This window comes from Chlorocebus sabaeus, chromosome 22 (assembly GCF_047675955.1).
Source record: "Chlorocebus sabaeus isolate Y175 chromosome 22, mChlSab1.0.hap1, whole genome shotgun sequence".
NCBI lineage: Eukaryota > Metazoa > Chordata > Mammalia > Primates > Cercopithecidae > Chlorocebus > Chlorocebus sabaeus.
The window spans coordinates 91,087,480-91,107,707 of NC_132925.1; the positions used below are offsets into that span (position 1 = coordinate 91,087,480).

The 20,228-nt window shown below is 46.6% G+C and overlaps 1 long non-coding RNA gene across 1 annotated transcript; it reads left to right on the forward strand.

Annotated features, from left to right (window-relative positions):
• The first annotated feature begins 1,631 nt into the window (after window positions 1–1,631).
• On the forward strand, window positions 1,632–16,871 carry LOC140709860 (uncharacterized). Its single transcript, XR_012090644.1, has 5 exons — window positions 1,632–6,242; window positions 6,373–6,572; window positions 15,134–15,226; window positions 15,817–15,909; window positions 16,462–16,871. It is a non-coding gene; the product is annotated as an uncharacterized lncRNA (long non-coding RNA).
• Window positions 16,872–20,228: the final 3,357 nt, after the last annotated feature.

Sequence of the window (20,228 nt, forward strand, 5' to 3'; positions counted from 1 at the left end):
AAGGATGCCTCTCTAAAGAATTTCTTCCTTCATCCAGCTCAATATATACCTATAATTAATTGCATAAGAGAGAACCCATCATAACGGCTGTTGTTTAAATCTTTTATCTTTTACTCTTTTCCCTTCCCTCCCTTCTATCACCATTTTCTGCAACCCATGTTTACAAACTGTATGTTCCCTATTTTTCCGCTGGCTTATATAATTATAAAAGCATACACATGGCCGGGTGTGGTGGCTCACACCTGTAATCCCAGCACTTTGGGAAGCTGAGGCAGGCGGATCACCTGAGTTCAGGAGTTCGAGACCAGCCTGCCAAACATGGCGAAACCCCATCTGTACTAAAAATACAAAAAATTATCTGGGTGTGGTGGCAGGTGCCTGTAATCGCAGCTATTCGGGAGACTGAAGCAGGAGAATCGCTTGAACCCGGGAGGCGGAGGTTGCAGTGAGCCGAGATTGCACCACTGCACTCCAGCCTGGGCGACAAGAGCAAAACTCCATCTAAAAATAAATAATTTTTTTAAAATACAAAAAATTAGCTGGATGTGGTGGTGCATGCCTGTAGTTGCAGCTACTCGGGGGGCTGAGGCACCAGAATTGCTTGAAACCGGGAGGCGGAGGTTGCAGTGAGCAAAGAGAGATCGCACCATTGCACTCCAGCCAGGGAGACATCATGAGACTCTGTTTCAAAACAAAAAAAGCATACACACATTCACACAAAGTGGTTTGTCTTTGTTGTACACATTTAGGTCACTTTGTACATAGTTTTCTGCATCTCACTTTTCTTACTCATTCCAACTTTGTGGCAGGCCCTCCAAATCAAGTGGCATTATCCCAGTTCCTTCTTTTTGATGATAATATAAAACCTGTCCACATAGCCAGGCATGGTGGCTCAAGCCTGTAATCCAAACACTTTGGGAGGCCAAGGCGGGCGGATCACCTGAGGTCAGGAGTTCGAGACCAGCCTTAACATTGAGAATCACCGTCTCTACTAAAAATACAAAATTAGCCGGGCATGGTGGTACATGCCTGTAATCCCAGCTACTCGGGAGGCTGAGGCAGGAGAACTGCTTGAACCTGGGAGGCAGAGGTTGTGGTGAGCCGAAATCGCGCCATTGCACTCCAGCCTAGGCAACAAGAGCACAAAACTCCATCTCAAAAACAAACAAAAAAATCCTGTCCACAAATATTTTTATACTCTTCCCACAAAAAGTGGAGTCTTAAGTTCCCTCTCCTTTAATATGGGCCAGCTTCAGTGACTGCTTCTATTGAATAGAATGGGGCAGAAATGATACCGTGTGATATCTGAGTCTAGGTTAGAAAAGTTGATAGAGGCCGGGCGCGGTGGCTCAAGCCTGTAATCCCAGCACTTTGGGAGGCCGAGACGGGCGGATCACGAGGTCAGGAGATCGAGACCATCCTGGCTAACATGGTGAAACCCCGTCTCTACTAAAAATACAAAAAAAAAAAATAAGCCAGGCGAGGTGGCGGGCGCCTGTAGTCCCAGCTGCTCGGGAGGCTGAGGCAGGAGAATTGCGTGAACCCGGGAGGCGGAGCTTGCAGTGAGCAGAGAGCGGGCCACTGCACTCCAGCCTGGGTGACAGAGCGAGACTCCGTCTCAAAAAAAAAAAAAAAAAAAAAAAAAAGAAAAGTTGATAGAACTAAAAGAGGAGCCAGACACAGTGACTCATGCCTGTAATCCCAGTACTTTGGGAGGCCGAGGTGGGAGGATCACTTGAGCCCGGGAGTTCAAGACCAACCTGGGCAACATATAGACCAGGTCTCTATTTTTAAAAAAAAGAACTTAGGTAGGAGGTGAGACTTGACTCCAGAGGTGGGGCTTGGACACTGCACTAGATTGAGGACTAGCTAAAACAGGGTCTGGGGAGGAAGAGACTTTCACTCAGACATGCCCACCAACGTGCTGTCAATTTACCATTGCCATGGCAACACCCAGGAGTTACTGCTTCTTTCCGTGGCAATGATCCAATGACCCAAAAGTTACTACCTCTTCCCTAGAGATTTCTGCTTAGCCCCTTAATCTGCATGCAATTAAAAGTGGATATCAATAGGACTGCAAAACTGCCTGGAGCTGCTACTCTCTGCCCAAGGGATAGCCCTACTCTGCAGGAGCAGTCATGGAGCCATAACACCACCTCTTCAACAAAGCTGTTTTCTTCTACCTCTGGCTTGCCCTTGAATTCTTTCCTGGGCAAAGCCAAGAACCCTCATGGGCTAAGCTCCACTTTGGGGCTCGCCTGCCCTGTATCAGAAGTTCCACTTTACTTGCTCTCACTTATTATAATCATCTTTGGAATCTATCCACCATGTTGTGAGGAAGTCCAGGAGAGGCCACATGCAGGTTTTCAGTCCTGGCTAAATTCTCAGATTACAGCCAGCCTCAAATGGCAGACTTCAAGTAAGGAGCCTTCAGATGATTCCAACCCCAGCCTGCAAGCTTCCCCAGCTAATGCATCAGAGAAAAGTTGTCTCCATAGAATCTTGCTCAAATGGCAGATTTGTGAGCAAAATAAGTTGTTATAAGCCACTAAATTTGAGGTAATTTGTTACACAATGTAGTAACCATGACAATATAGAGATCCCAAAATGTCTCCAACCATGCCCTTGTGGATGGGCCATCACTTTGCAGGCTTTTCCCTCCACTACATTTGATATAGCAATAAATATCCCTGACTATATTGCTCATATCTCAATCCCTTTTTTTTTCTGAGACAGAGTCTTGCTGTGTTGCCCAGGCTGGAGTGCAGTGGCGTGATCTCAGCTCACTGCAAGCTCCACCTCCCGGGTTCACACCATTATCCTGCCTCAGCCTCCCAAGTAGCTGGGACTATAGGCACCTGCCACCACACCCAGCTAATTTTTTCTATTTTTAGTAGAGACGGGATTTCACTGTGTTAGCCAGGATGGTCTCAATCTGCTGACCTTGTGATCCACCTGCCTCAGCCTCCAAAAGTGCTGAGTTTACAAGCGTGAGTCACCGCGCCCGGCCATCTTAGTGCTTTTATTTCTATAAGTGAGAGTCCCAAGATTGGAATTATAGGACCCTGAAGTATATGCATTTTTATTTTACTGGAGTTTGCAAAATTGCTTTCCAAAAAGGCTGTAGCCAATCTTACCTCTGTCAACAGTGTTTGGAAGCATCCTTTTTCTCACATTCCTGAAAGCAAGAGTTGGTGCAGCTTTTTATTTTTTATTTTATTTATTTATTTTTTTTTTCGAGACAGAGTCTTGCTCTGTCACCCAGGCTGGAGTGCAGTGGTGCGATCTCGGCTCATTATAACCTCCACCTCCCGGGTTCAAGCAATTCTCCTGCCTCAGCCTCCCGAGTAGCTGGGACTACAGGCATACACCACCACACTCGGCTAATTTTCGTAGTTTTGGTAGAGACGGGGTTTCACCATGTTGGCCAGGCTTGTCATGAACTCCTGACCTCAGGCAATCCACCCGCCTCAGCCTCCCAAAGTGCTGGGATTACAGGTGTAAGCCACTGCGCCCAGCCTGGTGCAGCTGTTTTTGATTTTTGCTAGTCTGTTGGTAATAAAGCGACTTATATATTATGTCATATATATATGTGTGTACATATATGTATATATGTACATAGGTACATATGTATGTACATATATAGAGAGAGAGAGAGAAAGAGAGAGAGAAAGACAGTCTTGGTCTGTCACCCAGGCTGGAGTGGAGTGGTGTGATCTTGGCTCACTGCAACCTCTGCCTCCTGGTTCAAGCAATTCTTGTGCCTCAGTCCAATAGCTGAGATTTCAGGCTTGTGCCACCACACCACCTATTTTTTTTTTTTTTTTTTTTGAGATGGAGTCATGCACTGCCACCCAGGCTGGAGTGCAGTGGTGCGATCTCCACTCAGTGCAACCTCCATCTCCTGGATTCAAGCAATTCTCCTGCTGCGGCCTCCCAAGTAGCTGGGATTACAGGCACCTGCCACCACGTCTGGTTAATTTTTTGTATTTTTAGTAGAGACAGCGTTTCACTATGTTGACCAGGCTGGTCTTGAACTCCTGACCTTATGATCCACCCAAAGTACTGGCATAAGCCACTGTGCCTGGCCAATTTTTGTATTTTTTACACTGTTTCCCCGCCCCCCTTTATGTGAAGAATGGGGTCTCGCTATATTGCCCAGGCAAGTCTTGAACTCCTGGGCTCAAGCTATCCCCCTGCCTCTGCCTCCCTGAGAGTTGGGATTACAGGCGTGAGCCACCATGCCCGGCTGTAATTTTTAGTAAAGCCAGGGTTTTGCCATGTTGGCCAGGCTGCACTCAAACTCCAGGCCTAGTGATCCACCCGCCTTGGCCTCCCAAAATGCTGAGATTATAGGCATTAGCCACCACGCCTGGCAACTGTTATTCTTTTGTTTTTTGAGATAGAGTCTTGCTCTGTCACACAGGCTAGAGTGCAGTGGTGTGATCTTGGCTCATTGCAACCTCCTCCTCCCAAGTTTAAGCAATTCTCCTGCCTCAGCCTCCTGAGTAGCTGGGATTAAAGGAGTGTGCTACCACACCTGGCTAATTTTTGTATTTTTAGTAGAGACAAGGTTTCACCACATTGGCCAGGCTGGTCTCAAACCCCTGACCTCAAGTGATCCGCCCACCTCAGCCTCCTAAAGTGCTGGGATTACAGACGTGAGCCACTGTGCCTGGCCTATTACTCTCTTTTTTTTTTTTTTTTTTGAGATGGAGTCTTGCTCTGTTGCCCAGGCTGGAATGCAGTGGCACAATCTGGGCTCAGTGTAGCTGAGACTACAGGTGCCTACCACCACACCTGGCTAACTTTTTTTTCTTTTTTCTTTTTTTTTTTTTTTTTTGTAGTTTTAGTAGAGACAGGGTTTCACCATGTTATCCAGGATGGTCTTGATCTCCTGACCTTGTGATACACTTGCCTCGGCCTCCCAAAGTGCTGGGATTACAGGCGTGAGCCACCGTGCCCGGCCTTTTTTTTTTTTTTGGAGATGGAGTTTCGCTCTTGTTGTCCAGGCTGAAGTGCAATGGCACGATCTTGGGTCACCACAACTGGGTTCAAGCAATTCTCCTGCCTCAGCCTCCTGCATAGCTGGGATTACAGGCATGCACCACCATGCCCGGCTAATTTTGTATTTTTAGTAGAAACAGGGTTTCTCCATTTTGGTCAGGCTGGTCCCAAAGTCCTGACCTCAGGTGATCTGGCCGCCTCAGCCTCCCAAAGTGCTGGGATTACAGGCGTGAGCACCACACCCGGCCCTGTTACTCATTTTTTTTTTTTTTTTTTTTTTTTTTTTTAGACAGAGTCTCACTCTGTCGCCCAGGCTGGAGTGCAGTGGTGCAATCTCGGCTCACTGCAACATCCACCTCCTGGGTGTCAGTCCTCTGAGCCCCAACCTGCACATATACATCCAGATGGCCTGAGGCAACCAAAAAAAGTACAAAAGAATTGAAACAGCCAGCTCCTGTCTTTTTTTTTTTTTGAGACGGAGTCTCGCTCTGTCACCCAGGCTGGAGTGCAGTGGCAGGACCTCAGCTCACTGCAAGCTCAGCTTCCTGGGTTCATGCCATTCTCCTGCCTCAGCCTCCCGAGTATCTGGGACTACAGGCACCCGCCACCACACCCAGCTAATTTTTTGCATTTTTAGTAGAGACAGGGTTTCACCATGTTAGCAAGGATGGTCTCGATCTCCTGACCTCGTGATCCGTCCACCTTGGCCTCCCAAAGTGCTGGGATTACAGGTGTGAGCCACTGCGCCTGGCCTCCAGCTCCTGTCTTAACCGATTAACCAACCTTAAGACATTCCATTATGACTTGTTCCTGTCCTGCCCCAACTGATCGATCAACCTCGTGACATTCTTCTTCTGGACAATGAGTCTTATGATCTCCCCACCATGCACCTTGTGACCCCTGCCCCTGCCTGCAAGAGAAAAACCCCCTTTAACTGTAACTTTCCCCAGTCCTATAAAACTGCCCCATCCCTAACTCCTTTTGCTGACTCCTTTCTCAGACTCAGTCCACTTGTACCCAAGTGAATAAATAGCCTTGTTGCTCACACAAAGCCTGTTGGTGGTCTCTTCACATGGACACGTGTGACATTTTGGTGCCATGACTCAGATCAGGGGACCTTCCTTGGGAGATCAATCCCCTGTCCTTCTGCTCTTTGCTCCATGAGAAGGATCCACCTATGACCTCCAGTCTTCAGACCAACCAGCCCAAGGAACATCTCACCAATTTTAAATTGGGTAAGTGGCCTCTTTTTACCCTCTTCTCCAACCTCTCTCACTATTCCTCAACTTATTTCTCCTTTCAATTTCTGTACCACCCTTCAATCTCTCCCTTCCCTCAATTTCAGTTCCTTTTCTTTTCTGGTAGAGACAGAGGAGATGTGTTTTATCCGTGAACCCAAAACTCCGGCGCTGGTCAAGGATTCGGGAGGACAGTCTTCCCTGGGTGTCTAATCACCATGGGGATGCCTGCCTGATTATTCACCCACATTTCAGAGGTGTCTGATCACCGTGGGGATGCCAGCCTTGATCCTTCACCATAGTGGCAAGTACCACCTCCTCTGGGTGGTAAGTACCACCCATCACCCCCCACCCCAAGTGTCTCTACCCTCTCTTTTCTCTAGGCTTGCCTCCTTCACCATGGTCAACCTTCCACCCTCCATTCCTCCTTCTTCCCCCTTAGCCTGTGTTCTCAAGAACTTAAAACCTCTTCAACTCTCACCTGACCTAAAACCTAAGTGTCTTATTTTCTTCTGCAACACGACTTGGCCCCAATACAAACTTGATAATGGCTCTAAATGGCCAAAAAAATGGCACTTTTGATTTCTCCATCCTACAAGACCTAGATAATTTTTGTCAAAAAATGGGCAAATGCTCTGAGGTGCCTTACATCCAGGCATTTTTCACACTTCATTCCCTCCCTAGTTTCTGCTCCCAATGTGACTCATCCCAAATCTTCCTTCTTTCTCTCCTATCTGTTCCTTCAGTCTCCACCCCAAGCTCTTGAGTCCTTTCAATCTTCCTTTTCTACCAACCCATCTGACCTCTCCCCTCCTCGCCAAACTGCTCCTCTTCAGGTCTCTCTTCACCAGGCTGAATCAGGCTCCAATTCTTCCTAAGCCTCCGCTCCTCCACCCTACAACCTTTCTATCACCTCCCCTCCTCATACTTGGTCTGGCTTACAGTTTCGTTCTGTGATTAGCTCTTCCACACCTGCCCAACAATTTCCTCTTAGAGAGGAGGCTGGAGCTGAAGGTATAGTCAGGTTACATGTGCCTTTTTCTCTATCAGACCTTTCCCAAATCAGCCAGCATCTTGGCTCTTTCTCATCAGATCCCACTAAATATATACAGGAATTCTGATATCTAACTCTGTCCTACAATTTAACCTGGAGTGACTTAAATGTCATCCTAACTTCTACCCTCTCCCCAGATGGACGGGAAAGAGTTTTTTCTCTAGCCCAGTCTCATGCTGACAACTGCCAGCTTCATGAGCCAGACCTCCAAGAAGGCATTAGAGCAGTTCCCCGAGAGACTCTCCAATGAAACTATCAGGCAGATTCCCCAGGTATAGCTAGGCAAGATTCCATGGTTTCCTGCCTAGTTGAAGGGCTTAAAAAGGCAGCATACAAAGCTGTTAATATGATAAACTTAAAAAAAACTACCCAAGGTAAAGACAAAAACCCAGCCCAGTTCATGGCTCATTTGGCAGCAACCCTGAGATGCTTTACAGCCCTAGATCCTGAAGGGTCAGAAGGCTGTCTCATTCTCAATATTTTATCACACAGTCAGCTCCTGACATTAAAAAAAAAAAAGCTTCAAAAATTGGAATCCAGCCCTCAAACCCCACAACAGGAATTAACCAACCTTGCCTTCAAGGTGTACAGTAATAGAGAGGAGGCAGCCAGACAGCAACACATTTCTGAGTTACAATTACTTGCCTCTGCTGTGAGACAAAATCCAGCTGTACCTCCAGCACATAAGAACTTCAAAACACCTAAGCTACAGTGGTCAGGCATTCCTACAGGACCTCCTCCATCAGGATCTTGCTTCAAATGCCAGAAATCTGGCCACTGGGCCAAGGAGTGCCCACAGCCTGGGATTACTCCCAAGCTGTGTCCCATCTGTGCAGGGACCCACTGGAAATCAGACTGCCCAGCTTGCCTGGCAGCCACTCCTAGAGCCGCTAAAGCTCTGGCCCAAGGCTCTCTGACTGACTCCTTCCCAGACCTGCTTGACTTCGTGGCTGAAAACTGACACTGCCCAATCGCTTCAGAAACCCCCTGGACAATCACGGACGCCAAGCTTCGGGTAACTCTCACAGTGGAGGGTAAGTCCATACCCTGTTTAATTGATATGGGGGCTACCCACTCCACATTACCTTCTTTTCAAGGGCCTGTTTCCCTTGCCCCCATAACTGTTGTGGGTATTGACAGCCAAGCTTCAAAACCCCTTAAAACTCCCCCACTGTGGTGCCAACTTGAACAACATTCTTTTATGCACTCCTTTTTAGTTATTCCCACCTAGCCAGTACCCTTATTATGTCAAGACATTCTAACTAAATTATCTACTTCTCTGACTATTCCTGGGCTATAGCCACACCTCATTGCTGCCCTTTTCCCCAGTTCAAAGCCTCCTTCACATTCTCCCCTTGTGTCTCCCTACCTTAATCCGCAAGTATAAGATACCTCTACTCCTACCTTGGTGACCAATCACGCACTCCTTATCATCCCATTAAAACCTAATCACTCGGCCTGGTGCAGTGGCTCACACCTGTAATCCCAGCACTTTGGGAGGCCGAGGCGGGTGGATCACGAGGTCAGGAGATCGAGAGCATCCTGGCTAACACGGTGAAACCCCATCTCTACTAAAAATACAAAAAATTAGCTGGGCGTGGTGGCAGGCACTTGTAGTCCCAGCTACTCGGGAGGCTGAGGCAGGAGAATGGCATGAACCCAGGAGGCGGAGCTTGCAGTGAACCAAGATCGTGCCACTGTACTCCAGCCTGGGTGACAGAGTGAGACTCCATCTCAAAAAAAAAAAAAAAAAGGAAAAAAAAAACACAACCTAATCGCTCTTACCCCACTCAACACCAATATCCCATCTCACAGCAGGCTTTAAAAAGGTTAAAGCCTGTTATCACTTGCCTGCTACAGCATAGGAGGCTTCCAAAGCCTATACACTCTCCTTACAATTCCCCCATTTTACCTATCCAAAAACCAGACAAGTCTTACAGGTTAGTTCAGGATCTGCACCTTATCACCCAAATTGTTTTGCCTGTCCACCCTGTGGTGCCCAACCCATACACTCTTTTGTCCTCGATACTTTACTCCACAACCCACCATTCCATTCTTGATCTTAAAAATGCTTTTTCAGTATTCCCCTGCACCCCTCATCCCAGGCCCTCTTTGCTTTTACCTGGACTGACCCTGACACCCATCAGCCTCAGCAACTTACCTGGGCTGTACTGCCACAAGGCTTCAGGGACAGCCCGCATTACTTCAGTCAAGCCTAAATTTCTTCCTCACTCATTACCTATCTTGGCATAATTCTTCATAAAAACACACGTGTGGCCGGGCGCAGTGGCTCAAGCCTGTAATCCCAGCACTTTGGGAGGCCGAGACGGGCAGATCACGAGGTCAGGAGATCAAGACCATCCTGGCTAATATGGTGAAACCCCATCTCTACTAAAAAATACAAAAAACTAGCTGGGCGAGGTGGCGGGCGCCTGTAGTCCCAGCTACTCGGGAGGCTGAGGCAGGAGAATGGCAGAAACCCGGGAGGCGGAGCTTGCAGTGAGCTGAGATCCGGCCACTGCACTCCAGCCTGGGCGACAGAGCGAGACTCCGTCTCAAAAAAAAAAAAAAAAAAAAACACATATGCTCTCCCTGCTGATTGTGTCTGGCTAATCTCCCAAACCCTAACCCCTTCTAGAAAACAACAACTCCTTTCCTTTCTGGGCATGGTTGTATAGTTTCACCTTTGGATACCTGGTTTTGCTGTCCTAACAAAACCATTATATAAACTCACAAAGAAAAACCTAGCTGACCCCATAGATCCTAAATCCTTTCCCCACTCCTCTTCCCATTCCTTAAAGACAGCGCTAGAGACTGCCCCACACTAGCTCTCCCTGACTCATCCCAACCCTTTTCATTACACACAGCCAAAGTGCAGGGCTGTACAGTCAAAATTCTTACACAAGGACTGGGACCATGCCCTGCAGCCTTTTTGTCCAAACAACTTGACCTTACTGTTTTAGGCTGGCCATCATGCCTCTGTGCAGTGGCTGCTGCCACCCTAATAGTTCTACAGGCCCTCAAAATCACAAACTATGCTCAACTCACTCTCTACAGTTCTCATAACTTCCAAAATCTATTTTATTCCTCACACGTGATGCATATACTTTCTGCTCCTCAGCTCCTTCAGCTATACTCACTCTTTGTTGAGTCTCCCACAATTACCATTGTTCCTGGCCCAGACTTCAATCTGGCCTCCTACATTATTCCAGATACCACCCCTGACCCCCATGACTGTATCTCTCTGATCCACCTGACATTCACTCCATTTCCCCATATTTCCTTCTTTCCTGTTCCTCACCCTGATCATACTTGGTTTATTGATGGCAGTTCCACCAGGCCTAATCACCACTCACCAGCAAAGGCAGGCTATGCTATAGTATCTTCCACATCTATCATTGAGGCTACTGCTCTGCCCCCCTCCACTACCTCTCAGCAAGCCGAACTCATTGCCTTAATTCGGGCACTTATTCTTGCAAAAGGACTACGTGTCAATATTTATACTGACTCTAAATATGCCCTCCATATTCTGCACTAACATGCTGTTATATGAGCTGAAAGAGGTTTCCTCACTATGCAAGGGTCCTCCATCATTAATGCCTCTTTAATAAAAACTCTTCTCAAGGCCGCTTTACTTCCACAGAGTCATTCACTGCAAGGGCCATCAAAAGGCATCAGATCCCATCACTCAAGGCAACAGTTATGCTGATAAGACAGCTAAACAAGCAGCTAGCATTCTAACTTCTGTCCTTCATAGTCAGTTTTTCTCCTTCTCATTGGTCACTCTCGCCTACTCTCCCACTAAAACTTTCACCTAACAATCTCTTCCCACACAAGGCAAATGGTTCTTAGACCAAGAAAAATATCTCCTTCCAGCCTCACAGGCCGATTCTCTTCTGTCGTCATTTCATAACCTCTTCCATGTAGGTTACAAGCCGCTAGCCCACCTCTAGAGTCTTGCTTTGTCGCCCAGGCTGGAGTGCAGTGGGGTGATCTCGGCTCATTGCAAGCTCCGCCTCCTGGGTTCATGCCATTCTCCTGCCTCAGCCTCCCCAGTAGCTGGGACTGCAGGTGCCCGCCACCATGCCCAACTAATTTTTTTGTGTGTTTTTAGTAGAGACAGAGTTTCACCATGTTAGCTAGGATGTTCCCTGACTTTGTGATCCACCCACCTCAGCCTCCCAAAGTGCGGGATTACAGGCATGAGCCACCACACCTGGCTCTAGCCCGCCTCTTAAAACCTCTCATTTCATTTCTATTGTGGAAATCTATCCTCAAAAAAAAAAATCACTTCTCAGTGTTCCATCTCCTGTTCTACTACTCCTCAGGGATTGTTCAGGCCTCTCCCTTCCCTACACATCAAGCTCGGGAATTTGCCCCTGCATTTCCCTGCCCAGGACTGGCAAATTGACTTTACTCACATGCCCCGAGTCAAAAAACTAAAATACCTCTTGGTCTGGGTAGACACTTCCACTGGATGGGTAGAGGCCTTTCCCACAGAGTCTGAAAAGGCCACCACGGTCATTTCTTCCCTTCTGTCAGACATGATTCCTCAGTTTGGCCTTTCCATCTCTATACAGTCCGATAATGGACTGGCCTTTATTAGTCAAATCACCCAAGCAGTTTCTCAGACTCTTGATATTCAGCAAAACCTTCATACCCCTTAGCATCCTCAATCTTCAGGAAAGGTAGAATGGACTAATTATATATATATATATAAAATTATATACATATATATATGGTTTTTTTTTTTTTTTTTTTTTTTTGAGACAGAGTCTTGCTCTGTTGCCCAGGCTGGAGTGCAGTGGCCCGATCTCGGTGCAGCTGCAAGCTCTGCCTCCTGAGTTCACGCCATTCTCCTGCCTCAGCCTCCCTAGTAGCTGTGACTACAGGCACCTGTCACCACGCCTGGTTAATTTTTTCTATTTTTTTTTTTTTAGTACAGATGTGGTTTCACCGTGTTAGCCAGGATGCTCTCGATCTCCTGACCTTGTGATCTGCCCGCCTCAGCCTCCCAAAGTGGCTTACAGGCGTGAGCCACTGCGCCTGGCCAAACTAATGGTATTTTAAAGACACACCTCGCTAAGCTTATCCTCCAACTTAAAAAGGACTGGGCTGCTCTTTTACCTCTTGCCCTTCTCAGAATTGGAGCCTGTTCTCGAGATGCTACTGGGTACAGTCCATTTAAACTATTATATGGATGTACTTTCTTGCTCAGCCCCAGCCTCGTCCCAGACACCAGCCCTCTAGGCGACTATCTTCCAGTCCTCAAGCAGTCTAGCCAGGAAATTCACCAGGCTGCTTCTCTTGCCTACTCCAGATTCCCCGCCATATAAAGACACCCTAGCTAGACGATCAGTTCTTATTAAAATTCTGACCCCTCAAACTCTACAACCTTGATGGACTGGACCCTACTTAGCCATCTGTAGTACCCCAACTGCCGTCTGCCTGCAGGACCCTCCTCATTGGGTTCACCATTCCAGAATAAAGCTGTGCCCATCAGACAGCCAGCCTGATCTTTCTTCTTCCTCCTGGAAGTCGCAAGTACTCTCCCCTACTTCCTTTAAACTCATTCACATTTCTGAAAAACAGTAATAACTCTTATGAGCCTAATACATCCCTTCATTCTATCAAGTCTATTCATCCTTACCCTACTTTTTGCAACAGGGCTCTACGTAGTCACCCCCACTACTTGGACTGCGCCCCAAAAACCTGTCATCCCTACTATATTCTGTCTAGTCATACTCCTATTCTCCATTCTCAACTACTCACAAATGCCCTGCCCTTGTTTACACTGCCGGTTTACTCTTTTCCTCCAAACCATCATAACTGATATCTCCTGGTTTTATCTCAAACCGCCTTAAGTCTCTCTGGAAGTAAATAAAAGATCTTCGGTGGCAAGGTACACTCCACTGCTTTCACCCTGATGAAGTCCTATTCTCTCCATAGTTTTGTCATTGCTACACTGCTTACTTTGATGTCCCTTCCTTGCCTTCTGATGAGTTTCAACATCTTTTCATGTTGTGAGGTTCTGTCCATTGCCTCTTAATACCCTTTTCTCCTTCTTTGCTAACAAATCTTGATTTTGTCCAGGAGGGTAAGTGTCCAGTCCCAAGTAATAGACAAATCCTGACCTCCTTGTGAGCCTGAGAAGTCTGAGTCATTGGTCAGTGAACAATAAATGGAAGTCTGCTGGGGCTTCTGGGAAAGCATTTACTTACCTCATAAAGGGGATAGATGTGGCTGGGGCCAGCCTACCTCCTACTTTGAATACTGATATGATGTTTGGAAAGGATGCAGCTATCTTTCAAAGCAAGGGCCATAAGCCTGAGGACAGAATCCAACACGTCAAGGATGACGGTGGAAGGATCCAAATAGCCTGAGTTATATGCAACAGAAACAAATGGTGTGTCCACCAAAAGACATGTAAAAGAACATTCGGCCAGGCACTGTGGCTCACGCCTGTAATCCCACCACTTTGGGAGACTGAGGTGGGTGTATCACCTGAGGTCAGAGTTCAAGACCAGCCTAACCAACATGGTGAAACCCTGTCTTTTCATAAAATACAAAAGTTAGCCCAGTGTGGTGGTGCACACCTGTAGTCCCAGCTACTCAGGAAGCTGAGGTAGGAGAATCAGTTGAACTTGGGAGGAGGAGGTTGCAGTGAGCTGAGATCATGCCACTGCACTCCAGCCTGGGTGAAAGCGAGACTCTGTCTCAAAAACTAAAACAAAAACAAAAACAATATTTTATATTTTTGTTCTTAGTTAAATATTTGTAAATTAAGTATTTTTCTCATTTTTATTCATTTCTAGGGGCCAATTTGTAGCAAATGCTATTTTTTTCGTGTGTTTTTCTTGTATTTATCACCTTAACATTTTATCTTATTAATTGCAATAATTTTCAAGAAAGTCCTTTGGATTTTCTAGATTTGCAATCATGGCATTAACTAAAGAGATAGTTTAATGTCTTTCTCTCCAATATTTATAGCATGCCATTTTCTTTTCTTATTATATTCGTTAGGACTCTTTTCTTTCCTCCAAAGCCAAATACTTTGGAAATATTTGCTAGAATTCTAAGGCAATATGTTATAATAGTGTTGCCATCATCCCTGTGTAGTTCCTGTTTTTAAAAAATGTTTTGCATATCTGGTGTACCTGAACTTATTATTATATCGTTTATGTATAGTTTATGTCTGTTTCTTTTTTCTTTTCTTTTCTTTTTTTTTTTTGGAGACAGAGTCTTTCTCTGTCACCTAGGAGTGCAGTGGCATGATCTCAGCTCACTGCAACCTCCGCCTCCTGGGTTCAAGCAATTCTCGTGCCTCAGCCTCCCAAGTAGCTAGGACTATAGGCATGCACCACCACGCTCGGCTAATTTTTGTATTTTTGGTAGAGATGGGGTTTCGCCATGTTGGCCAGGCTGGTCTTGAACTCCTTGTCTCAAGTGATCTGCCCGCCTTGGCCTCTCAAAGTGCCGAGATTACAGATGTGAGCCACAGTGCCCGGCCATGTCTGTTTCATAAATTGTCTCTTTCTGTGTTAGATAGTGGCCCTGTTTATTTTGCTCAATGCCTGTCACCTTAACTCCTACCTTTTCTCATGTGTACTCCTGTTCTCCTCTAGTTTGTGCTGGCCTGATCTCTCTGCCCACTCCTTTATTTTTCAGCCTTTTCTATTCATGTGGTCTCAAATATCCTACAAATAGCATGTGGCTGGGTTTTGTTTCTCTAATCCAGTCTCTGTGTCTTTAAAGGGAGTTCAGGATTTATTTACTGTGATAAAGATGTTTAGTTTTGCTCATTCCATAAATTCTTTTTTTTTTTTTTTTTAAGATACAGGATCTCACTATGTTGCCCAGGCTGGACTTCAAGTCCTGGGCTCAAGCAGTTCTCCTGCCTCAGCCTCCAGAGTAGCTGGGATTAAAGGTGAGAGCCATAGTGCCCAGTCCCATAATTTAGATTTATTATTATTATTACTATTATTATTATTATGTTTTTGAGATGGAGTCTCGCTCTGTTGCCCAGGATGGTGTGCAGTGGCGCTATCTCGGCTCACTGCAAGCTCCGCCTCCCGGGTTCACTCTATTCTCCTGTCTCAGCCTCCCGAGTAGCTGGGACTACAGGCGCCCGCCACCACGCCCAGCAAATTTTTTTGTATTTTTTTAGTAGAGAAGGGGTTTCACCATGTTAGCCAGGATGGTCTCGATCTCCTGACCTCATAATCTGCCCGCCTCAGCCTCCCAAAGTGTTGGGCTTACAGGCGTGAGCCACTGTACCCAGCCTAGGTTATTTTTTACATTGCAGTTTTATATTTTTATTCAGTTGACCTATATGAAACTACTGTTTTTGTAGGTTAAAACAGTTGAGTATTAGCAGTTTCATAGGGTCAACTTAATATTTTCCTCTTTCTCTTGCTCTCTTTGATTAAACTGTCATTCATTTTATGTTTCCCCTTGGTAATTTGGACATTCTACTATTTTTAACTCATTCCATTTATGGTTATCGTTTCTCTCCAGGCATGACAACTGTCCTTTAGCTGGGCCTAGGTGGGCCGATAGTGCACCTGTGTTACGGGGAAGAGTTTGAGGCCAGCTGGCCCTTCTTCCTTGGTATGTAATTTGTTTTATCTATCTAGAACCTTGTATAATGGTCTCTTTCTCCTTGGAGTTTAAGAATTTTACTGTAGTCTTTCTCTTTCATCCTTCTTGGGAATGTGAACAGTTCCTCCCGTCTACACACAGCGTTTTCTTTTTTCTTTTCTTTTCTTTCTTTTTTTTTTTTTTTTCTGAAAGGGAGTCTCGCTCTGTCACCCAGGCTGTAGTGCAGTGGTGTGATCTTTGCTCACTGCAACCTCTGCCTCCCAGGTTCAAGCGATTCTCCTGTCTCAGCATCCAGAATAGCTGGGACTACAGGTGCGCACCACCACGCCCAGCTAATTTTTGTATTTTTTAGTGGAGACAGGGTTTCACCATGTTGGCCGGGCTGGTCTCAAACTCCTAACCTCAAGCAATCTACCCGTCTCAGGGTCCCAAAGTGCTGGGATGACAAGTGTGAGCCACCGCGCCTGGCCGACACAGCGTTTTCTTCATGTCATGAAAGTTTTCTTCTGTAATTTGACTAGCCGATGCCTCCATTTCAGCTGTCCCTTTTTCTCCTTTTAGGACTCCTGCTGTCTGCACATCAGAATTCCTGGACTTGCCCCCAAGATCTGTGGTCTATTCCTTCATCCTTTTCTGCTCTGTGCATCTTTCCCTTAAGTTCTGAGCTACTTCTTCCATTAGACCCAAGTGGCTTTTTCATATTCCTTCAGAACGTCAAACTTCTTCTTTCCTTGGGGTCTTTGTACTTTCTGTGCTTTTCTGCCAGAAATGGCTTCCTCTAGATCTTTCCATGCTCAGTCAGTGCCTTTGGGCTGATCTTAGCTCAGATGTCCCCTTCTCTACCTCTCCTGCTGCTTTAGACGTAAACACCATACTCTGCACTTTTGCTTGGTTCCTTTTCTCCATTGTAGTCACTCTGCCTAAAATTATGTTATTTGTTCTTTTACTGTCTGTTGCCTCTCATCCACCTCTGGACAAATAAATCATTTTAATTCTTACTGTGTTTATTCATGCTGCATCCCTGGTGTCTAATCTAAGTCAGACCTTGATAAGCACTCGCAAAAGGAATGGAAGAGTGAATAAATGCTCAGGCTGCTCCAAAGAGACTCTGCCTTGCCCAGCCTTAGACCCCACACAGAGGAGCACTGGAATGGGAGATGTGGTGGGGAGAGGGTAGAGCACTGGTCTATATGTTAAGGACCTGAATGTGTAACTGCCCAACGGGTTCACCTTGCCCACTGACTTGACAGAGCCAATTTATCAAGACAGGGGACTTGCAATGGAGAAAGCGTAATTCACGCACAGCCGGCTGTATGGGAGATCAGAGTTTTATTATTACTCAAATCAGTCTCTGGAGCATTCAGGGATCAGAGTTTTTAAAGGTAATTTGGCCGGTAGGGGCTCAGGAAGTGGGGAGTGCTGATTGGTCAGGTTGGAGATAGAATCACGGGGGTGTCAAAGTGAGGTTTTCTTGCTGTCTTCTGTACCTGGCTGGGATGGCAGATTACTGGTCTGGGAGGTGTCAGCTGCATCGAGTGCAGGGTCTGAAAACATCTCAGACATTGATCTTAGGTTTTACAATAGTGTGGTTATCCCCAGGAGCAGTCTGGGGAGGCTGAGACTCTTGCAGCCAAAAGCTGCATGACCCCACTAAACTGTAGTTTCTAATCTTGTAGCTAATTTGTTAGTCCTACAAAGGCAGACTGGTCCCCAGGCAAGAAGGGGGTCTTTTGGGAAAGGGCTATTATCAATTTTGTTTCAGAGTCAAATCATAAACTAAATTCCTTCCCAAGGTTAGTTCATCCTATGCCCAGGAATGAACAAGGACAGTTTAAAGGTTAGAAGCAAGATGGAGTCAGTTAGGTTTGATCTCTTTCAGTGTCATAATTTCCTCAGTTGTAATTTTTGCAAAGTCAGTTTCAAATGATTGGTTCCTTTTGAGCCTTTATTCAGCAGCCACTGTAGGTCCTGAAGCCACAGGCAGGGAACAGGAACAGGAACTGGGCCAGGCTTCCCAGCGATTCTGCTGGTGTGAGGGGCCTTCTGGGACTGACCTTAACCTGCGGGATTCTCATCTTGCCCCAACCTCTAGCTGCCCCATTTTATTTTTCGCCACAGTACTCACCACTTAACACCGTGTGGTACTCAATTTATTCAGTCAGTCAACTGGTATATCTAGAGCTTAATTGGTATTTGAATTTCTCAGGATACATCCATGAATGAAAGGGCGACTCTCACTTCACAGACCTCTCTTTCTTGTGGGAGAAGCGAGGCAATGCCATATAAGGATAATAAGCATTTACTTTTAAAGTGCGTGAAGCTGAGTGCAGTGGCTCACACTTGTAATCCCAGCACTTTAGGAGGCTGAAGCAGAGGGATTGCTTGAGCTCAGTAGGTCGAGACCAGCCTGGGCAATATAGCAAGGCCTTGTCTCTACTAAAAATTAAAAAAATAGAGGACCAGTCTCGCTGGCTCCTGCCTGTAGTCCCAGCACTTTGGGAAGCTGAGGTAGGCGGATCACTGGAGGTCAGGATTTTGAAACCAGCCTGGCCAACATGGCAAAGAAGCCTCATCTCTACTAAAAATACAACAATAGGCCAGGTGCGGTGGCTCATGCCTGTAATCCCAGCACTTTGGGAGGCCAAAGCAGGTGGATCACCTGAGGTCAGGAGTTTGAGACCAGCCTGACCAACATGGAGAAACCCCGTCTCTACTAAAAATACAAACTTAGCTGGGCGTGGTGGCGCATGCCTGTAATCCCAGCTTCTCGGAAGGCTGAGGCAAGAGAATCACTTGAACCCAGGAGGCGGAGGTTCCGGTGAGCCAAGATTGCGCCACTGTACTCCAGCCTAGGCGACAGAGAGACTCCATCTCAAAAAAAAAAAAAAAAAAAAAAAAAAATTCCCCAGTTGTAGTGGTGCATGCCTATAAACCCAGCTACTTGGGAGGCTGAGGCAGGAGAATCACTTGATCCCAGGAGGTGGAGGTTGCAGTGAGTTGAGATCACACCACTGCACTCCAGCCTGGGTGACAAAGTGAAACTGTGTCTCAAAAAAAAAATAAAAAAATAGCCAGGCATGGTGTCATAGTCCTAGCTACTTGGGATTCTGGGAGTTTGAGGTTGCAGTGAGCCGTGATAGAACCACTGCGCTCCAGCCTGGGTGACAGGGCTAGACCTTGTCTCCAAAAAATAAAAAAAGTGTATGAGAAGGTGGTAACTGCTAATAAGCAGCCAGGTGCAGTGCCTCACGCCTGTTATCCCAGTACTTTGGGAGGTCAAGGAGTATGGATCACTTGAGGCCAGGAGTTTGAAACCAGACTGGCCTGGATAACATGGTGAAACCCTGTCTCTATTGAAAAATAGAAAAATTAGCCGGGTGTGGAGGTGCACGCCTGTAATCCCAGCTACTTGGGAGGCTGAGGCATGAGAATCGCTTGAACCCTAGAAGCAGAGGTTGCAATGCCATAGCACTGCAGCCTGGGTGACAGCAAGATTCTGTCTCAAAAAATAAAAAAATTCTGAGAAGGTGGTAACTGCTACGGAAACATATAGAGCCAGGATAAGGGGATAAAGGTGATCATGAGTGCTGGGGGCAGAGTGGGGCAGGTTACAGTCTGAAATGAGGGGCTCTGAGAGCTGGGGTGCAGCCCTTTGGAAATCTGTGCAATCCAGGCATGGAAACAACCATAGCTCATACACTGTGCAGGAGAGTGCATGGGGTGTGATGTGTGAGGAACACTGGGAGATTGAGCAGCAAGGCTGAAAGCTGGCCGGGGAGATACAGTCAGAGGGGTAATAGGGAATCATGAGGGTCCTGCTGTCTCTGTTTTTCCTTGGAGAGGAGGTACTCCACGGTTCTGAGCAGGGATTGGGAGGGTCTGACTCATGTATTCACAGGGTGATGTGTGCAGAACAGACTGAAGGCATCAGGGGCGGCAACAGGAGACCAGGAGGCAGCTGTGACATTGCCCTCGAGAGAAATGGTGGCAGTGTGGACTCAGTGGAGTATGGACATGGCAGGAAGTGATTTCATTTTGGGTAGATGATGCTGATGGGAACAACAGAACTTTCTGGTGCACTGGATATAGCTGGGAAAGAGAGTAGTCAAGGGGTACTTTGAGGTGTTTGGCTTGAACAATAAGAAGGGTTGAGGTGCTATCACTCTATCTGGGGGAAGTGGGGTGAAGTAGGTTTGGCGGATGAGCCAGCGTTAGGGTGGCACAAGTTGCGTTTGAGATGCCAGTGACTGGAAGTCAGAGTGCAGACGTTTAGTTGACAGTGGGACTAGTGAATCTGCCACTCAGGAAGGGTCTGGACTGGACAAACA